We start from the raw sequence: 13363 nt of genomic DNA on the forward strand, positions 1-13363 counted from the left end.
AACAAATAGTTATTGGGTGCTTTTCACGTGCAGACATTGAGGATGTAGTTGTCAGCCAGGGGGAAAAGCCCCTACCCTGATGGAGCTTCAGCCCAATAAAGGAGATACGGTAAAGTTCACAAGTAAGTATATTGCTGAATACACTGTGTGCCATGGTGGAGAAATAAGTGGTGCCGTGATAGCATGGGATTGGGGTGAGGGGAGAGTTTCCCTCAGGATGGAATGCTTAAGCCATGATCCGAAGAAAGATGGTACTAGGCAAAAAGGACAGGGCCAGATGGACAGCAGTACGGAGGCCCTGTGGCAGGAGGGGAACTCGCACAGGCCAATGTGCAGCAGCATGGAGAGCAAGGGCAGCCAGTGTGGTGGCAGCGGAAAGTACAGAGTGAACTGTGTGTGGGTTATGATAAAGGGGTGGGTCTCTATTCTAAAAATGAGATGTCTTTGAAAAGTTTCTAGGCGTTGGAGCTGGCAAAAGGAATGACTACATTTACAAATTATTTGGAGTTATATTGGTCCATTAGAACAGAAAGATATATTTGACATATCCTTTTTGGGTGCCAGTCTCAACTCAAGTCACTTTATCAGGTATCTTCAGTGTTTTCCCCAACACTGTACTGTGAGTCTGGCGTACAAGGGTCTCAGCCAAAACTTCAACCGATGTTTCTAGATTCAAAACCCTTTTCACTGCCCTGACCTATTGCCTATCCTCCAGCAAACACACATTTTAGGCTCTGCAGTTGAAAGTCTCATTCCTCAAAGCCCAGCTCTTCACCAAGACTGCCCAGATGTCTCCAGTGAGGACTCATCCCACTGCACTGCGGGGTTCCTTTACTATTTGGTGAGAAATACACTTTCACTTAGTGCTTAGCATTAATTACCTACTGTGAATTGCTTGCATTGCATTATGGTTCTCTGTAGGCAAGGATTCACGGTTTACTTTTTTGAAGTCACCCGATTTCTTGTATGATACCTGATAGGAATTCTAGGTGTGCACTGTCACACAATTTGAGGGTTCCTTTGTAACTCCCTGCAATGTGTCTTTGAGTTAGTCTAAAAATTTCTTTCAGCCTAAAGTGAGAGATACTGAGCTTTCTATATTTTTCTCTTATGCCTTTGAATCTCAAGGCTTAATATTCAAGTTTGTTAGAATTTAGTGAGGTCATTGATAATCTTTGTGGGGTTCACTCATACTCAGCCAACATTCATTCTGTTCGGTTCTCCACAGGCCCAGCTGTTTTTCCCCTGTCCGGTAGAGTTCGACTCAGCCTGTGTCCCTGTGTCGACTAGCCTCACCTAGTGCAGCCTTCCCGACGCCGCCATGTGCACTGTGGCAGGGCTGTCCAACCTCTTGGCGCCTCTGGGCCACACGTTAAATACACAAACACTAACAAAACCTGAGGAGCAAAAAAAAAGGTCATGTGTAATTTTCATGGTATCTGCCACTACAGATAAGCAAAAACATCCCCACATAATAACCCTAATGATGTAGTGGACCTCTCGATAATCTTTTTAAATAGTTGAGCAGGTCTCAAGCTTGTAGTCACTAATACAGAAAATGTACATATCTAAGTAATAAATCTTCGTATAAAACTAAGTGATGTTTTAAGTAAATTTAAGATTTTGTGTTTGGCTGCATTTATAGCCATCATGGGCCTCGTGCAGCCTGTGAGCTGTGGGTTGGACACCCCTGCACTGTGGCTTCAGCCTCATCTACATGTGGGTTAAATCATTGAATATATACCTTTGAGCATTTATTATGTCCCAGAAACTGTTCCTGCGATTGAGGATATAGCAGTGAACCAAATAGTGGGGGGAAAACTTCTGCCCTATATAGTTTACATTCTAAGTGGGCTACAGATACAAATTTAAAAATACATAGTATCTTAGTAATAAGAAAAATAGAGGAGAATATTAAGTTCTAGGGCCTATGGATGTGAAATTTGAGGCAGGATAGACAGGGAAGTATCACATGAAGGCAGTTTGGAAAAACCCTGAAGAACGTGAGGGATTCAGCCGGGCCGACGTCGCTAGGAGTGTTGAAGGTGAAGGGAACAGCGAGTACAGAGGCCCTGAGATGTGTATCTGGCGTGTTCAAAGAACAGTAAAGAGAATAATGAGATCAGGTCAGAGCGAACGGGGGGAGAGGGAGAGGTGGAACTATGTAAGTTGTTTTTCTGAAAAAATGTTGGATTTTGTGAAGCCCTTTTTATGCATCAATTGAGATGATCATGGGGTTTCCCATTAATGTTTGAAGTGGATTGATTTTCCTTGTATTGAACTATTCTTAAATTCCTGTTATAAATCCCACTTGGTTATGCTGTGTAACCCTTTTAATATGCTGTTGGATTTGATTTGCTAGCATTTTATTGAACATTCTTGGGTTTATATTCATGAGGGATATTGGTCTGCAATTTTCTTACTTTATCTTTAGTTGGCTTTAGTATCAGAGTCATGTTGGCCTCATAGAATGAATGAGGAAGTGCTCCCCTTTATTTTCTGGAAGAGTTTGAGAAGATTGACGTTATTTCTTTTGGTGGAATTCACCAGTAAAGCCATCTTGGTCCTGGAATTTGCTTGGTTGGGAGATTTTTGAGTAGTGATTCAATATTTTTTCTTGTTATAAGTCTGTTGAGATTTTCTGCTTTTTAAGCAAGTTTATATAATGTCTGCATTTCTAGGAATTTGTTCACTATTCTCCATGATCTGCTTTGTTGGATTACAATCGTGCATAGTGTTCTGTACATTTCCCTCTGTAAGGGAGCAGTCAGGTCCCCGCCTTCATTTCTAGTTTTAGTTACTTGAGCACAAGTAACGCATTTATCAGTAAAATTTCCCTCTGAGCACTGCTTTTGCTGTATTCCATAAATTTAAGTATGTTGTGGCTTTAAAGCAATTATCTCAAGGTATTTTTTAGTTTCTCTTGTGATTTCTTCAATCTTGGTTAAGAATGTGTTGTTTAATCCCCACATACTCGTGAATTTTTCAGTTTTACTCCTATTATTGACGTCTGTCTTTGTTCTGCTGTGGCCGTCCCGTCCACGACTGAAAGGGGTGTGCCGAAGTCGCCACGGCTCCGCTGATGCAGAACTGCCTGTTCTCCCTTCCATTCTGTTACTATTTGCCTCAGATATTTTGGGACCTGGTGCATATATGTTTATAATTGTTGCATCTTCTTAATGATTTAAATCCTTTATTTAGTGTCCTTCTTTGTCTCCAGTAACAATTTTTGTCAATAGGCTTTTTGTTGATAGACTTTTGTCTGATACTAAGGAAGTCACCTCAGCACTCTTGATTATCATTTATATGGAATATAGTTTTTCATATTCTCACTTGCAACCTGTTTGTGTCTTTAAATCTACCATAAGTCTCATGATAGCATCTTGGATTTTTTTTTAAAAAATCCAATTTGCCAATCTCTGCTTATTGATCAGAGAGTTTAATCCATTTACATGTAATGTAATTACATGTAAGGAAGGATTGACTTCTGCCATTTGGTATTTGTTTTTCATGTGTGTTATACATTTTTTCATCCCTCATTTTCTCCATTGCAACTTTCTCTGGTGTTTAGTTTATTTGTTTGTTTATTGTAGTGAAATGTCTCTATTCCCTTCTCATTTCCTTAGTGTACTTCTTTTTAGATATTTAGATATTTCCTTCCTGGTTAACATGGAGGTCACAGTGACCATCCTGAATTGATACCAGCCTGGTTTGGATGGCACCCACGTCGCGTCGACGGCACGCAGAACCCTGCCCCACTCAGCCCTGTCCTGTCTGCAGGTCGCTGTCATCACAGATTCGTCTTCCTAGATCGTGTGTCCAGTAACAGAGACCTATAGTCGTTTTGTGCATTTGTCTTTTAAATTGTGAAGGAAATAAAAAATAGGGTTGCAATCCAAAAAAATGTAATATATAGAGCTTTATATTTGCCCATGTAGCTACTTTTACCTGGAAATCTTTATTTCTTCATTGGCTTCATTAAGGCCATTCAGGTGGCCTTTAATTTCAACTTGAAGGACTCACTTTAGTATTTATTTTAGGGAATATATAGTTGCGATGAACTGCCTGAGCTTTTGTTTATCTGAGAATGTCTTAATTTCTCTCTCATTTTCAAAGGAAAGTTTGACCAGATATTAGATTCTTGACTAACAGGCTTTTCCCTCTAGCACTTCCAATATGTTATCCCAGCCCTGGCTGGTGTGGCTCAGCTGGTTGGAGCATCATCCCATAAACCACAGGTCACAGTTTGATTCCTGCCCAGGGAGTATACCTGGGTTGGGGGTTTGATTCCCAGTTAGGGCACCTACAAGACAACCCATCAATGTTTCTCTCTCACATCGATGTTTCTCTGTCCCCCCACCCCATGTCTTCGGCTGAGGATAAACAAACAAACAAACAAATAAATAAATAATCGCACTGCTTTTTGGGCTTCATGGTTTCTGGGGAGAATGGGCTTTCATCTTTTTGAGGCGTACTTATACACGACAAGTTGTTGCCCCCTTGCTTCTTTCAAGAATTCTCTGCTTTGTCTCGACAGTTTCGTTATAATGTGTCTTAGTTTGGATCTCTAAGTTTATCATCCTTGGATTTCTTTGAATATCTTGAATGTACAGATTCATGTCTTCCATCAGTCTCGGGAAATTTTCAGTTATTATTCAAATATTTTTTTCTAAAAAAAAAATATATATATATATATTTTCTGTCCCCCTTTCCCTCTCTCATCATTCTCGGACTCCCAAAGTGAATGTATTCCTTGTGATGGTATCCCTCAGGTCCCATAGACTCTGGTTACTTTTCTGAGTTTTTCTTTCTGCTTCTTGGACTGGATAGTTTCAGTTGTCCTATCTTTAAGGTCACTGATTCTGTCTTCTGCATGCTCCAATTTTTGTTGTAAGTGATGCCATGCACTGTTTGTCTTTCTGTGTCTGGCTTATTTCATTGTACTTTTCATGATTACCTCCAGGTGCACCCACGGTGTTGCAAAGGACAGGATTTTCTTTCCTTTTAAAGGCTGAATAATACTGCATTGTGTGTGTGTGTGTGTTTCACACTTTCTTTATCCATCTGATGACAGGCACTTAGGTTGTTTCCATATCTTTGCTATTTTGAAAATCGCTGCAATGAACATGGAAATGCAGGTGTATCTTTGAGATACTGATGTCATTTCATTTGGCTGTATCCAGCAGTGGGATTGCTGGATCCTGAGGTAGTTCCATTTTTTAATTGTTTGAGGAAGTGCTATACTGTTTCCATGAAGTTTTTATTTTAATAATTATACTTTCCATCTCTAGAATTATCATTCTTTTTTTATAATTTATTTTTCTTGATATTCTCATTTTGTTCATACATCACTTTTCATATGCTTGTAGTTATTTGTCCATGTTATCCTTAGGTCTTTATGCATATTTAAGAATTATTGTAAAGTCTTTGTGTAGTGAGTCCAGTGTATGGGGTTTTCTTGGAGACTGTTTCAGTCAATTTTGTTCCTTGAATGGGCCATACTTCCCTGTTTATTTGTGTATTTGTGACTTGTTTGTTGTTGAAAACTGGAACATTTGAATAATATGATGTAACTCTGGAAATTAGATTTTCCCATTCCCTCAGAGTTTTCTGGGGTTTGGTTTTATTTGCTTATTTGGGTTTGTTTTAAAAAAACTGCATTATATTTATCTAATTTTAGAGAGAGGGGAAGAAAGAGAGAAACATTGATGTGAGAGAGAAACATCAATTAGTTGCCTCTCATATATGCCCCATCCGGGGACCGAACCTACAACCCAGGCGTGTGCTCTGACCAGGAATGGAACCAGTGACTTCTTGCTTCACAGGCCGACACCCAACCAACTGAACATCTGGTTAGGGCTGGGTTTGGCTTTTTTTTTTATTGTTAAAGGCTGTAGTGGTTCATTGGTCTAGCAACTGCTTCGAACTCTCTTTCCCGAGCCTGTCTTCCTATTCATGTGTGGTCACCGAAGTCTCTGTTTCTTAGCATGTTTTCAACTAGTGTTTTGGCAGAGATTTTCCTGAACTGCAGACGTTAAGCACGCAAATGAGTGAACAAACAAGCACACTTCTTGTCTTTGCAGATCGGCTTTGTGCTGTGGCTCTTCTTCAACACTTGCCCAGACTTCCGCTGAGCCTAGGGACCGACTCGAAGTGAAAGCTTGAGGCCTTCTCAGTTCTTTTCTAACCGTATGTGGCTTTCTAAATTCCTCCTTCTATATAGGTGCTTTTGAATGCACCAGTTTCTCAAAGAAATTCTCTCCTTGGATTCTCCTCCCAGGCCTCTTAGGTGGTCTATTATATGTCTTAACCATAATCTTTTGCCCCAGGTGTCTGAGGATTGTTAGCCATAGCATGTTTTCAAGCAATTTCTGCTGCTTTTCCAGCCTGGGTGAGTTCTAATTGAGGTAAAACAGAAAGAAATGGCTTGCATTAGCTCTTCAAATAGCCCAGAGACAGGTCGGAGCAGATGTGCACAATAATTTGCAAATAAGGTCTGCTGAACATCATCAAGACTGCTGCTGAGCTAGGGACAGGTAGGGCAAAGGCTACTAAAAAATGTGAAAAAGCTTTCCCACAGGGAAAAGCTTTCTCTCTCATTTTTTATTGTGATAAAATATATATAACATAAACTTGACTATTTTAACCATTTTGAGTGTGCAGTTCGGTGGCATTATGTAGGTGCAAACATGAGCCATCTCCAGTCCGCAGCTCCAAAACCTTTCATCATCCCCAACTGAACCTCTGTACCTCTTATAAATAAGCTCCCATTCCCATCTCCCCCAGCCCCTACTAACCTTACCTTACACTTCCGAAGCTGATGTTTTCTCAATGCAGCATTCGGCTGCTGCTGTAAACACTACAGTGTTCCGAGTTCTGACAAAGTTGGTTCTGACCATTTCTGCTTGCTTTTCACTGTCTCTGTGGGAGGAGCTGTGGCTGCCTATGCTGCAATTTGCTGACATCACCCTCAACAGCAAGGTTTTGCCATGAGCAACTTAGAAGAGCAGAATGGCCACTCACTGAGGTGGGAAAGACTGGGAAAATCTGATTTTGAAGGAGAATGTCAAGGGCTCAGTTGGAATAAATTAAATTCAATACCTATTTGACATCAAGTGGAAGAGTCATTTAGATAGTTAAGAGATCCAAGGGCTCAACTCTGGGCAGTCCAGCACTCAGAGGACTGGAAGATGAGGCAGAACCAGAGGCGGCACTAAGGAGGAGGAGCCAGAGGGATGAGTGGAGCCTCTAAAGCTGGAGCCTGAGATTGCAGTGGCTTGGAAACAGGTAAGGGAAGCTGCTGAGTCAGTAAGATGAGGACTATGGAGTTAGCCGAGTGCAGTCATGGGTGATCTCGGGAAGAGCAGTGTTGGTGGAGTCGGCGACAAAGCGAGAGGAAAACATGAGGGAATTGGAGACTGAGAATAGGAACAATCTAATGAGTGGCAGTAAAGAGGTGCAGAGATGTGGAGCAGCTGCTGGACAGGCAAGTGAGATAAAGATGTTTCTGTTTTTTTTAAAAAATAACCTGAAGAAACGGGATTCCTGGTGGCATAGATGCAGTGGAGAGAAGAAAGTCGATAAAGCAGGAGAGGACAGTGCGGGTGCAGTGTTCTCGGGTAGTGGGAGAACACGGGCTTTGTGGAGGCACCAGGTTCATCCCTTACAGCAGAAGGGGAAGACATGCAGGGGCAGAAGCAAGTAGGTGGTAGGTACATCTGCTTCAGTTTTGAGTCTCAAATCTGTATCTACAGTCACTTCTCTTGCCTGGCCCCAAAACCCACTGCCTGGGTCATCCCGACCGGATTCCCTACAAGTGCTTCAGTCTCGAGTTGTCCCAGACCGAGGTCATCACCTTTGCTTCCAATTTGAGCTTTCTGCGGCATTGCCACCTGTCCGAGGTGAGGAGAGGAGCTGGGTTTACAGGTGGGGTGGAAGCCTCAAAAAAAGGGCAGCCCCAAGCTGAAGCTGGAAGACCAGTAGATGTCTTCCACGGGCAGGGAGATAGAATAATGGAACAGAGCACCCAAAGCAGGTGGGAAACTGGGTTTGGGCATGGGGTGACTCAGGAGAAGTGAGCTCAGCAGAGTCACCTGCAGGCTGTTCCACACCCAGAGGTCAACGGCATTCTGGCAGGGTCCCTGGAGTAACCACAGTTAGTTACATGGTTCGAGGGGCTACTTATCTTGAGTTTTTCTTCCACAGCATTAGATCTTTGTGCTACTGGAAGAACACTCCCAAGCCCTTCCTGTCTATGGGCCCTGCACACGCTGTTCTCCTCACACCCCCTCTGATTATTGACCAAGCCCCCTTTTCACCCTTCATCCCCAAGGTCACCTCCTGGGATGCTTTCCAAGACTCTTTCCTCCTTCACCTCCTTGTCTGTATCCTCACTATGGCTCCCAATTTTTGCTCCATAAGAGTTTTGCTCTGAGAGTTGGATTCATCTTCATGTTTTTAGAACAGGACCTCGTGTGGAGGAAGCAGCAAGTTTGCTGATTGACTGTACAAACACTCCCACAGGCCATCCTGGTCCTGGGGCTCTCCCCGCAGGTGCACAAGTGCTTGTTCACCAAAACGCACAAGTAAATCCCAGAAATAGCATCCTTATTGCAGGTTATTTTCGGATAAGGATGTTATTGTTGTGAGATGTTTGTGTATCAGCCTTTCTGGACTTAGGGGACAGTGCCCATCTCTGCTGTCATTTGTTCTATCACTTCAAAGTGCAGGAAGACCATGGGAGGTGATTTTAGAATCTTATTTAAAATCCTCAGGGAATGAGTCATGTTGCACTGACGACTTTTCCGGAGATCCACAGTGCCAATCAATTAAGCAGTAGGATATTGTTGTTACTGTTAAATTTAATCATTTTAGATGGTAAATTTAAGAAGTTCATTATCATACTTTTCTGAACATGATTCTACCATTTCTTATTTCTTCAAAATTCTTATTACCAGCATAGTTACTATCATTTTCCTGCTCAGGAAGAAGACAGAACCTTGCTAAAGGAGTAAGAGCAGGGTAACTCTTGCTCAGTTTCTTTCGAGAATGCATTTGGATAAGAGTCCAAACTCTAAGGCAGAGGCAGCTAATCTGCCCCATAAATCACGGGGACATGCGGCCCCGACCCTACAGCAGGACCAGTGTCTCGGTGTCGGTGTGCACTCACACCGCCAGGGGTCTTGCTGCAGTGTGGATTCTGGTTCAGTACATTTGGATTCAGGTCTGAGCTGGGATCTGAGGTTTACATTTTCAACAAGATCCCAGAAGATGCTGATGCTGCTGACCACAGAACGTTCTTTCAATATCATGTCTTAGTTGACCTCCCAGAGATTTTCTCGTGATGGTGCACCAGTTCTCCTGGGAATCTTACCTGTAGCAACTTTCTCTGGGGCGTCTTACAAGTACCAGGCTTCTAGTTGTAGTGATTCCGCCATGTGCACGGTGCTGGCAAGTTCCTGGAGTGGGCTCACGTTCCGTTTCTCTTCATTCTCACAGTAGTCCTAGGGGTGAGTTAGTGCCATTTTACCGACCGGAAAGCCAATTCTTGATATCCACAGCTCATGAAGGGGCCAAACCAGAGCCCATGCCTCCACTCTGTGCTCTTTTCACGGCTTCCTGCAACTCATGTGGCATACACAGCCCCGTGGCTTCTCAGCACTGTGGGAATGCTGTGGGGAGTGGTTGTACGTGCATGCACACGTGTGTGCCTGTGTTAAAGTGAGAGGTTGAGCTGTGTGGCTGGAGCGTGTGGGGTCCACGCGGCCTCACTGAGCACACCCCAACTGAGGATCGCCACTCTCGGGTGATGTTGCCTTATGGTGTACAGATTAAATACTGGACCCACAAGCAGCAAGATGGGGTGCTGAGTGACACACAGAGATACTGTCAGTGCCCCACCCGTCACCCCTTTAAGACTTTCCATTTCAGGGTACGCTGGCCAGACTGGATCTGCAAACAGCTGTCTCTGGCCTGCTGTGCCTGGGCAGGCACGGGGAAATTTACACCCCTCTGTCAAACACGGGCCAGTGGGAGTTGATGAAAAAAATTATCCAGCTCTCTTGCCTCTCCATTTGGTGTAAGACAGGGACTTCCCCCACATTAAGGCCCAGTTACCCAGAGTGGTAACTCACTTGATAATGTAGCCTTTATTTGCTGCTTCCTCCTCCCTGTCTCACTTCCCCATTCCTGTAATAGCATTTCGGGGGGTCCTCTCCTAAGTGAGTAACTTGCAGCTCCTTATCTCAGGATCTGCTGGGGAAGCCCAAGTTCAGACACTCTCCCAACCACTATTTCTACTGATCTAATAATAGCTGGACCTACATACCTGGCTTTCCTCAGTCACAGTGGAAAAAGTATCCCAGTTCCTTGGTTAGGTCGCACCCTCTACCAGGAACTTGGATTACATCCCTCTGCTTCTCAAGGACTCCCGTCCTGCCTTCTCCCCTCCTTCAGCAGCTGCAGCAGCCGAAGCAGCGTCTTCATCCATCTCTCTCTCTCTCTCTCCCCTAGGTCATTCCAACCTGGAAACATGCCTATATGACCCCTCAGGTCATGGTCTGCTGGTTCTGGCCAATATAGAGCAGCAGGGACTGGGTTTTCTTTTCTGTCTGAAACAACAAGAAACAAAATATATGACACAATGATTTTCAGGACGCTGGACGTCAAGCAACAAAGGACAGTGATTCTTGGTTATTAGGGATGTTGTCATTAAGGGAAGTGGGTGAGCAAACTTGGGAACAAAAAGATATAAATCATATAGCAAGATAAATTTCAACCTAGCCATATAATTGCATTAAATGTAAACAATCTACCCCCCATTAAGAGGCATAGATCATTAGATTAAATGTAAAAGCAAGACCCAACTATATGCTGCCTACAAGAAACACACTTTAAAAATCACAAATAGATGAATAGATTAGGAAAATATATACCATGCTATAAAAGGAAGTTGGAATAACTGCGTTAATGTTGGACAAAGTAGAGTTCAGAGCAAAGACTACTATCAAGGATAATGAATATCATTTTCTAATGAGAAAGGTGAAATCTCCAGAGGACATAATCCTAAAATAATATGCACCTAATAACATTTCAAATTATATTAGATAAAAACTAATAGAACTGCAAGGAGAAATAGCCAAATTTGCAGTTCTGTCTAGGGACTTGAACTTACCTTTCTTATTAATTAGAAGAAACAGACAGAAAATAGGGACTTTAACGCTATCAACCAACTTGACCTAATAGACATTTTAGAACGCTCCACCCAACAATAGCTAAATACACATTTTCAAGTACGTGTGGCATGTTTACCAATATAGACCAAATTCTTGGTTAATATGAAAGGATTCAAGCCATACAAACTATGTTTTCTGATGACAATGAATTAAATTAGACAATGACATAAGCATTTCTGAAAAATCTGCAAATATTTAGAAACTAAATAACAAACTTCTAAATAACCCAAGGATCAAATAATAAATTGAAAGATAAATTGCAAAGTATTTTCACTGTAGAAAATAAAAACACATCAAAACTAGTTTGTGGGATGCCACCAAAGCAATGAATTCTTCAGGGAAATTTATGACATTAAAAACCTATATTACAGCCCTGGCTGGTATAGCTCAGTGGATTGAGCACGGGCCTGTGAACCAGACACTTGCGGTTCGATTCCCAGTCAGGGCACATACTGGGGTTGCAGGCCAGTTCCCTGCAGGCCAGTTCCCAGCAGGGGACACACGAGAGGCAACCATACATTGATGTTTCTCTCCCTCTCTCCTTCCCTTCCCCTCTAAAGATAAATAAATAAAATCTTTTTTTTAAAAAAACCTATATTATAGAAGAAAAAGTGGTCTTATATGAATGGCCTAAGCTTCCACCTTAAGAAACTAGGGGAAAAAAGTCAGGTCCAGAGTAAGCAGAAATAAAATGACAAAGATCAGAGCAGAAAGTAGTGAAGTAGAAAACAAACCAAACAAAAAAAAGAGTGAGAGAAAATAAGTGAAACAAGAAGCTAGTTTTTTAAAATTCATTAAAGTTAATAAATCCTAGTCAAACTATTCAGGAAAAGGGAGAAAAAGACACGATTACCAATATTAGGAATTGAAGTGTTGATATCACTACAGAGTCCAAAAATATTAAAAGAATACCAAGCCCTCACCAGGTGGCTCAGTTGGTTGGAGCCTCGTCCTGTATATTAGAAAGGTTGTGGATTCCATCCCTGCTCAGGGCAGCTGCCTCGGTTGTGGGTTCGATCCCCGGCGGGGCATGAGGGCAAGCAACCAACTGATGTTTCTCTCTCACACCAGTGTTTCTCTTCTTCTCTCTCCTTTCTCTTTCTAAAATCAACAAATATATCCTTGGGTGAGAATTTCTTTAAAAAGGAGGTCCTCTGTAGTTCTTAGCTTTGTGCTTCTAAGTAATTTGTATTTTTCTGACTCGGTATCCTTCAAGATTTTCTCCTTACATTTAGTTTTGAGTAGAATGTATCTAGGGTCTCACTTTTGTTTGATTTTTATTCTTCTTAATGGTATCTTCTTGGGTCTGTAGGCTTATCTGTGTGTTTTGTAATGGTAAATATCATTGTTTATTATAGAATATTTTATCATTTAATGGTATATTTTAGACATAATTATTAAGATTCCTAATTTTTTTCCTTTTAAAATAATTTTTTATTTTCCAATTACAGTTGACATGCAATATTATATTAGTTTCAGGTGTACAACCCAGTGACTAGGCATGTAAACTTATGAAGTTACCACCTCAATAAAACTAGTACCCCAGTGACACCACACAGTTATTATAATAGTATTGATTATATCTCCTATTTTGTACTTTTTATCCCCATGACTATTCTCTAATTACCAGTTTGAACTTCTTAATAACTTCACTTTTTCACCCATCCCTCCAGCAGCTCTTCCATTTGACAACCGTCAAGTTGCATCTATAAGTTTGGTTCTATTCTGCTTGTTCCTTTACTTTGCTTTTAAGATGCTACATATAAATAAAGTCATATGGCATTTGTCTTTCTCTGACCTATTTGTCTGACCTATTTCACTCCGCACAATACCCTCTCGGTCCATCCACGTTGTTGCAGATGGCAAGGTTTTATTCTTTTTTATGGCTGAGTCATGTTCCATTGTATATACACACCACTTCTCCTTTATCCATTCATCTACTGACGGACCCTTAGGTTGCTTCTATATCTTGGAAATAATCATTGTAAATAATGCTGCAGTGAACATATGGGTGTATATGTCTTTTCAATTTAACATTTGGGGTTTCCTTGGATAAATACCCAGAAGCTGAATTGCTGGGTTCTTCTTTGTCTCTTGTTGTGGCCTTTGTTTTAAAGCCTATTTTGTCA

This window comes from Artibeus jamaicensis, unplaced genomic scaffold (genome assembly GCF_021234435.1).
Source record: "Artibeus jamaicensis isolate MK-2021 breed Jamaican fruit bat unplaced genomic scaffold, CSHL_Jam_final contig_64, whole genome shotgun sequence".
Lineage (NCBI taxonomy): Eukaryota > Metazoa > Chordata > Mammalia > Chiroptera > Phyllostomidae > Artibeus > Artibeus jamaicensis.